The following is a 9,586-nucleotide window of genomic DNA, read 5'->3' on the forward strand; positions in this document are numbered from 1 at the left end:
AGAGTCAGCCTGGAGTGGTGAAGACAAAAGGGAAGGCCGCAACACTCATGGCTGGATTAAGTTGAACGTTCCTGTCGGGGGAGGAAGAGCTGCTTCCTGTAGGCGTGCAAGGGTGGGACCCTTGTGGGTGGAGTCACAAAGCTGGGTGAGGCTTTGCACTGTTGCAGGGATCGACCGAGTCGCTGCCAAACGTTTTTATTCTCATCTGTCCCTTTGACAGTTTTATGGGCTTGGTTTGCCCATTAGTCGTCATCCTTGGTTGACTCTTAGGATGCCTCTCCTCTTCTCCCTGCACACCCTGACCACATGAACATGCATAGGGCTCGTGTATGGTTAGTACAGGGGAGGCAAGAAGGTAAACCAGATCACTAAAAGGCACTAAATTATCTAGTACCAGCTTATCTCATCAACTTTATGAAATCTGAATCAACTACTGTTTAGTTTTTTGTTTTCTTGTGTATTCCATGTTCAATATTTGATCATTATGATATAGCACATTCATTATCTACACAATGAGTATCAGAACTGATGGTATTTTATGTAATGATTAACATTACTACTCTTCTGTGGGGAGGGGGATTACCAAGTGATTGGAACAGTGATCATCTATGCACATCAAAAGTGAAGAGTGAAGGTGATTCATTTATACTGGAAGTAGAGAAAAATAACAGTTCCTTATTAGTGTCTCACTCTCCCACAGCAAGCACAACACAGCACAAAACTTCAAGCATGACTCATAAGTTTATTGCATGAGAGAATCAGTTCAAAACAAATAAAACAACGCATATCAATGAACATAATCCGTGTGGTGAATATAATACAAGAAACTGATGTAGAACACTACAAAAACCAGCTGCAGAAATCACAGAATTACTAAACAAATTCTGTCAGAGAAAAGCATCCATTTAGTGTGTGGTAAACAAAAATCAGTGGGTGTAAGTGTGGCGGAATGTGGCAGTTGAAAATAAAAGACAGTGCAAAATGCTTTAAAATGAGAAAATTGCATCGTCCTCATACTGTATGTTTAAATGTGAGTATTGCTGACAGTGAAACTGAATTCTTGACTGTCATTTATCATAATCTTCAAACATGTGGCTGGGGAGGATTAGAGTGGAACTGTACTGGCAGGGAGAACATTGTTTTACATAAACATTTTCTACCATATACCATATGCTTGTCCAGTACCATTAAGGACAGCATTCTTCCACCATTTTAGTGATGGGAAGATATCAAGCAGGTCATATGGTAATTACAGTTAGTTACACTTATTTTTCAAATACTGTATTTCCATTTGAGTCATTCATCTCACACTAACAACTACGCCATCTAGCCATTCTCTTGGTGGCATATACAGTTGTACAATGCAATATAAATATTACCAGGTGATGTCAGATTACACTGAATAGTACTCCATACAGTAGTTTTTTCTGAATTTACAGTAGTTCTATTATTTTCTTTACTTTCTCAGCAGGGAATTTGGCTATCTCTTTCCTAACAAAAGTACCGCTGCCAACTTCGCCAGCACAAAAATCCACACTAGGAGCCTGAGCATGGCTACAGAAACAACTTGTGCCAGAATAAGTTCCGGAACAAACTGCATGAGATTGTTCGTTGCTCACTCTGACCTGAAGTATACCACCTATTGCAGTGGTCCACTAGTTACTTCAGCCTGAATCTTAAACATATTACAGTTGGTAATGCTGTGACACAAGCAGATCTAATTTTGTGACATTCAGTTAAATCCAAATAACAATGATGAGGCATGGAAGTGGTAAACACCAGACACTCCACTTGGGCTGATGGCGTTGAGAGTGCAGTACAAAACTTGTAATTACGTGGGGGCACCACTGCTGGCTCACCGCCATCATGCCCGGGCAAAATACACCCGTCCATCTAGATCAATGTACACACAGCAAAAAAAAAAAATATCGTTACAGGGGGGTCCGATGTGTTTCATACATAACAACCTGGCTGTCTCACTAGGGTTGGTAAGCCTGACAGTGGGTGAGTTGCCAAATAGGACGAGGTAGAAGTATGCATAGGAGAAGCAATGGATATAGCTTATAATAAATATGCAACAAACACACGCAGGGATACCAATGCAGGAGGCTGTTATCAAAAACCTTCATTCGTAGTGTCATTTTATATCGCGTAGAAGGTGTAACGATAGTTTTTTTCTTGTGTGTACGCCCACTCAAAAAATTATCGGCACTTTTTTAGCACGATAAAATTTGACACGCCGGACGAAAGATCTGAAAATAAAGTGCTGAGGTAACGTGTCTGGTTGGTATTCCTGATCTCCTGAGCCTTAAGTCCGTCTTCATAGTGGCATCGGATCCGTGGCTTCGTAGCATCGCTTACTAAGCAGTTTGTTTTGTGTATTATCACAGCCTTTTACGTTATTGAAGGAGTTTGATTATCAACATAGTTTTCATGGAAATTATAAATGAAGATGTTGATGTGTAATGTAGATCAGATTCAGAATCAGCATTAAAACTCCTGCTGCTCATTCGATGCTCAAATTGTCAAAGCTGAAGCTGTTTCGTAAGCAACACATTCCTCACATCATATGCAGATGGAGAACCGTCTGAGGTAACAGCCCATCCTAAATTAACGAATATGCCTGCCCATCACCCCCTCTGTGATGTTATCTTCGTCAGATTGGTGATATACTATTCTCAATTTCATAATCTATGCACTACTACATTCAGGTGTCAGTGATGGGGATAATACTGTAGCAATACTAGGGTACATGCTGTACATAATTTGCATGTGTTGTTCATGGGGTGTTTTATAAACTGCACAGTTAGGCTTATATAGTCTGTCATCAATCCAGTCATAAAATGCTAATGGTGGTTGTTTTTGTATCATTACATGTAAGAAAATCCCTCGGTGGTGACCTAGGATAACAATGGGTGCCAAGCAGACAAATATCACTTTGATTTCCATATTGTCTAGTGGATAATGTTTTTCTGTTTCAAGATCTTCCTTCGAACATTGTCCATTGCTGTGACTTATTCGTTATACACGATATGAAGCTACGGAAATTACACTATATCTGGATGGAGACAGTGAGAGATGAGTGGGGGGGGGTGAATGGAGAAGCAGACAGATTGAGGGGGGTGGGGGTCAGGTGTGCCAACTCTTACTACGTATTCACAGCTTCTGCGCCAGTGATGGTTGCAAAGAGTATCGAAGCATGGGGTGCCGATCACTATTTTAGTGGGTGTACAATACATCAACATGCCCTAAACAGACATTAAGTAATGCGGTTCTCTAAAAATTTGCATCAAGGTACAATAAGAGCATTATGTAAGATTGCAGAGGAGAGGGACAAAGATAAATATTATACTCACACATTTGTTGCCAGTCCTGAACTAACGAAAAACTCAACATGGCCATTTCGAAAGCTAAAAGCAATGAAGTCTGCTCTACCCCCAACCTGGCCTTTGTAGAGGAGGACGCCATCAGGGGAGCAAGTCAGGAACCACAGCTCTAGCACCAGACTGACCCACATTTTCTAGTAAAGGTAGCTGAAGATAATTATGTATCTCCATTGAAACCTGGGATGACTACCTCTCAGCGAGTCTGGTGCGCTGGTGGGAAACAAGGACATGAGTAAAAATAACACGGCAACCCAGCATTGATTGGGTTAACAAGGTTAACAACGGTAAGTACAAGGGATTTGTCCTCCTTACCCAGTCAAAACATCTCAAAAATTTCAGCAGCGTACCAAACAAAATACCCTCCCCTCACACATCCAGGCATTAAAGATACATGGTGATCAAACATGTCTTTCACAAATCACATGATAGCGACATTTTAATGACATCTAGGAAAAAAGAAATAAAATGAGATGTGGCCTGAGGGAAACTCTGCCCTTTCTCAGACTCCTGGGCTCATAACTATTTTGGGTATATTGTTCTGCAAGCTTTCGTGTATCTGTCTTGAAATCTGTGACTGTATAATGTATACAGTCTTGAAAAACAAAATTAGTTATGTAGACATCCCAAGATTCACAAGTTAAGAAATCTTGGAGACTATTCAGATCTATTATTTTTAACGGTATTCAGTTACATGCTTAATTTTTTCGATAGTTTGTTAGTGCAGTATCACTGGTACAAGAGAGTACTTCAAACAGTTGTTGTTCCTCCTAACAAAAATACAGTGAACTTCTGATACAGCGGACTCTGTATATAATAGACCCCTCTTAACACTCATAATTTCCAGAGAGAGACATCAAATCTTTTGGGACAAATGCTGCTGGGCATACAATTGCCTTTGTTTACAAGCGGTTTCCCTCAAGGTTGGACAATAGCAAACTTGGCCAGCCAGTCTGTCCTGTAGCCTTGACCTGTAATCATTACTGAACTTCTCAGTAACCATTCTGTACTTCAGTTCCAGGGACGATCTTATTCAGTTCTGACTTCTGTGTTTTTTATTTTTTAAATATCACTCTATAAGCACGTCTTCTATGGTTGTGGGTTTTGCTTCCTCAACAATCAAGAATAATATAAATCGAGGTCTTATCATTAACTGTAAAGTTGGAGATGGTAACAAACGTGAACCCCACAGTACAAATTGTATATCTACAAATGACTTGATTCCCATTCAATTAGTCCATTATAAAGGGAGTTGATTATAATTATGTTAAGAATTAAATGTTTAATCTTGGTAATTAATTGACCTATATTTTAAAACATTTCACATTTTACCATATGCCATATAGCTACATAATTACTCACTCTGGTCCCAGAGGGTGCCAGTTCTGCATGGAGGACACTTGTAAAGGAACCCATCAGAGGGGAAGGAGGGGCAGGTGGCTCCAGCCAGACATGGCTCACTCTCACATGGATCCAGCAGCCTCATCTCACACTGATTACCTGCAATACAGCACCTTTGGTTAGCATCATCATTAATCCCTACAAGCTGGGGAAGTCTTTTAAAAATATGTTTCTGTTACCTACAAACTATTTTATTTACTTATTCATCTATTAGTTTGGGTAGATGTTTCATGGTGAAGGTGTTAATGAAAGCTATATCTAATCCCCTCACTTGACAAGTCTCTAATCTCCTTCCTGTTTGAAGAGTCTCTCATATGGATCGCAATAAGGGGGTCGACTTCTTCACTCTGCTTGGTGCACCTGGGTACTGCATTCAGGCTGCAAAATATTTTATTCAACTTGCAATACTTTGGAAAAAAAAAAAAAAAAAGCTTAGGTAACCTTTTCTGCTGTTGATACACTGAGGAGTCATGCTTAATTCAACACAGAGTGATTTTGTTTGGCTGACAGAAATCTTAATACCCTGGTCAAAGGTCTAAATAAGCAGTGGTTACCTGGCCACAAGTTCTGTCTTTTTCAGTATATACCAAATAAAAGAATAATTATCATTATGATCTTTTTTTCCCACCTAAGGATGGGGTAAGATTAGACTCAGAAACTGAAAGAAAAAGTATTAAAGTGGAAGAACTGTTAAGTGTCAACAGCATGCTTGGTGAAATGAGCCAACACTCATTCACACATCACTCAAGCTCCATCTCACAACCTAAGCACATGCACATTTATTTATTTATAGTAGTTACCATTTGCAATGCTGGGGGGTTAACCATTCAATCAGATCACGGGATGAAGTGGAGCCTACTATGATGCCCGTGTTAACTGGGTGTAGACTCACAAATGCAGCATCCACCCTGGAACCAAACTTCCACACTTTTCCCGCGTCTTGCTGTGCTGAGATACTGTCAACCACAAGTGAACATCAGCTATACAGGAGTGGTCCAAAAGTGGCTTTTCATTTGAGCAACTGCTGAGTGGCCTGATAGAGCCACAAAGCACTTGTGACTATTATTCTAAAATTTAAGGTCTGATAAAGAGCTACGTTAAACCTTTCTTGGCCTAACCTGTGCTGCTTTAGTGCAGAGACACTTAAAAGTTGTGGGTCTGCAGGAGCCAGCATTGAGGCAAGATAAAGAGACACAGTATGAGGCTGAACACTCCCCTACATGCTCTGCTCTTGTAACACGGGGTGACCCAGGCCACACCAGGTCCACCGGGCGCACATTTATTCATACTTCACGTAAGCATCCCACCAGCCCTTCAGATGGTCCTGCATTCTCCCATACCCTGGTATGCATCCACCAGCCCTTCAGATGGTCCTGCATTCTCCCATACCCTGGTATGCATCCCACCAGCCCTTCAGATGGTCCTGCATTCTCCCATACCCTGGTATGCATCCCACCAGCCCTTCAGATGATCCTGCATTCTCCCATACCCTGGTATGACTGATATTAAAATGACAGCACTGGTATGATTGGACGAGTATGCTACAGAAAATGGAGTGATGACTTATAGACTACAGGTATATTCCTTGCATAACGGGTGGGTTAGGGTTGCCAAAAATCATAACATCCAGTGAAGATGGGTTCAATGGGGACATGTTGCCAAGGATTCCAAGGCTGACCCTATGGGTGATACTATTACCTAACTTAAGTCCAAAATTAACCTTAATAAAGTAGCTATATAACCACCTAAAAAAAAAAAAAAAAAAGGTGCGTGCACGCACGAACCCCCCCCCCCCCCACCCCCACACACAGCCACTATAAATCACAGCAAAAAAAAAAAAAAAAAAGACTGCAGGTACCACTAATGTTACAATATAACAGACGACGTGGGGTTCCTTGGAAAATATGCCGTCACATGATGGATTACCGTCATTTGCAGAAAACAGATATATGATATACGCTGCCCTTACAAATGTCAACGACACTGGCGTACTTTGGACTATACCTGTGGCTCATGCCAGGCGTAAAGAATATTTTGGTTGGAATCTGGTGGCATCAAATACTGGCCAGCTCCATGCTGCCCTTATTGTTAGTCGCGTTTTCTTTCTTTCTTGTTGTCTCGTATTCTTGTTTAATTGTGGCAGGCACTTCTACCCTTCAGCATTAACCTATTCCGACCAAACCTGGACACAATGATCTAGTTGTGTCCGTAAGGTTTTCGTTGCTAGGCAACTACTCATTGTCTAACAACGGCCGAAAAAAAAAAAAAAAAAACGCCTTTTCGTACTTTTCACGTTCTGAGCTATGGAAACATTACTAATTGGCGTAAAAAGCTCTGACTTCTTTAGGTGTAACCTTTAGGTCATTCCCTATGTGAAGTGTTCCATTTTTCTCCTCTCTCCTCTAGTTTTCGAGTGGCAACCCTGAGAAGACTGGCCTCAGCGCCCCTAGCAATCTTGTTAAATATTGTGACAGGCACTTCTACCCTTCAGAATTAACTGATTCAGACCAAACCTGGATACAGTGACCAGCCATGACCTTATGTCTGCAAAGTTTTGGTTGCTAAGCAACTACTCGTTGCCTAGCAAAGGCCCGCTTAGCCCCTCCGTGGACGTGGGTCAAGAAACTGTCGGGACCCAGTGCCCTGTCCCGGAATCATTTTTTCAAATTTCGAATATCGATTTTTTTCTTACCAGTGGAATTTTTAGCTTCCTAAACCCGTCCTACGCATCGCAATGATACGCGAAAAATTTTGCAAAATGACTGCGTTCACGCCGGTGAAAACGAAGTCCAGAGATACCATGCCAGTCCGGGTGCATGTGGGCGGGACCGTGATGACTTCAGTAGGCCTGATGACAGCTGGCCTGCTCCTCTTCGTTCCCTCTCCTTTTTTTTTTTTTTTTTTTTTTTCTCCCTCAAATGTTTCTGTTTTATTGTTTTTTATATCTCCATCTTCCTCATTTTCTTTCCCCATCCCATTGTTCCTTTTCATGCATCATTTCCCAACAATTTCCCCCATACCTTTCGTTTTCCACTCTTCCTTCAATCTCTTCTCTCCTCCCTTCATGTATTTCCTTCCCTTACTCTGTTCTTTCCTTCCTTCCTCTCCCCATCCCCTCTCACTCTGTTTTCATTCTTCCCTTTCCCTCATTATTTGCTCTTTAATAACAATAACATTGTTCATTATCATTGAATTACTGTGAACCAGTTAACTTCTTATCACAGAATTGTCTTTATTATATAAGATCAATTGTAGGATAACGATAAATTACTGTATAATAATATATTCAATTGATTCCTAAAATTTACACACGGTAGATTTTCCAAAACTGCATAATCCTAATACAGACAGTTACTTGAAACACTTTGAAAACAAGCCACATAAATTTACATGCTACACTGCAGTTAAAAATCAGCTAACACAGTAAACAGACAACGATGATGATGATGATGATGATGATGATGATGATGATGATGGTGGTGGTGGTGGTGATGACGATGATGATGATCAGCAATAGTTACTTCAGTAGCTTTGTAAATTTTCATTTTTGAACCCTTTGTGATTCCATATTTCTGCTGAATATTCGCATCCCAAAAAACATTCTGCAGCGAATAAAAACAGTTAAGACATCCAATGGTACAGATACATATTTTGCAATTTCTGTCACTAACAGCTTAGTTACCTCTTACCAAGTTTCAAAGTCTTCATCCCATGATGACACTGAAATATCTTTTCCATCACTTTTAGTTTTTCATGAAAGTCTGGACTTGCTTTCATTAAAGTTTCTTTCTTTCTGCATGCAATTTCAGTCCAGGTGTTGTCTCCATCTTCCACCCTGGATCCCAGAAACTGGTATTCAGGAAGCTTGTATGCAATGTACCCGCCAACATATCGCAGTCCTTCTTCTTCTACAGCACTTTTCAGGTCATTATCCCAGAGATCATGGAGCCGCTGCTCTGCATCATTCTTTCTTCAGCCTCAAATGACGACTCATAGACAGTCAATGCTGAGAACATGACTGCAGTAAGACTGGGTTCACGCTGAAGATCATTTTCATTATCTTTTACTGTTTTACTTGGGGTGTGATTACAGAATGAACCCTCTGATATTTGTCTCTGCTTTCTTTATCTGAATTGTATTTACTTCCCTCCAAGGTAGCTACTTTCTTTACCCAGCAGATGTGCCTTTACTCTGTTTGCATGAAACTGGTGATGGATGTTCGTAAGAAGCTCTCGTTTGCCTTAGATGGGCAAAGAAATGATCCAGTCCATCCTGATTCAGTCTGTATGTTAATACAAAAGACATTCGGAACTTATCCTTCACAAGGGCAAACAATTTTGGCGTTGATCGGCAGGACTCTATTAACTTTTTTTTAAAAACTAATACATATTCTTAATGCCACACACTCTCATGGTTGTTGCAATATTGATCATATCCTACAGTACTTGATCTTGGTGTTCTAAGTGAAGTCAATATGCATCTCCTGATGTTTTGTATCATTAGGTATTCTACAGTTCATTAAGTCAAACCACCTGTCTACCAGTCCAATAACATCACTACTTTCCTCCCAGTCCTGACTCTCAAAAAGTTTTTTATTTTTTTCCAAAATATCTTTGTGATTTTGATGTAGTTTCTGAAAGAAGTTGCACCGCTAACTTAACACTCATTCGCTTGACACCATTAACACACACATGCTTCTCTGACAGGCGGTGAGTCACTTTTAGATCACTGATGCTTCGCGTGATTAATTCTCTTACACACTCACTGGTAGCGAAATGTCCATTCCCCATTTCAAACCCAGA

This window comes from Coenobita brevimanus, chromosome 59 (assembly GCF_032717465.1).
Source record: "Coenobita brevimanus isolate Jiangsu-jjx chromosome 59, ASM3271746v2, whole genome shotgun sequence".
NCBI classification, from domain to species: Eukaryota; Metazoa; Arthropoda; class Malacostraca; order Decapoda; family Coenobitidae; genus Coenobita; species Coenobita brevimanus.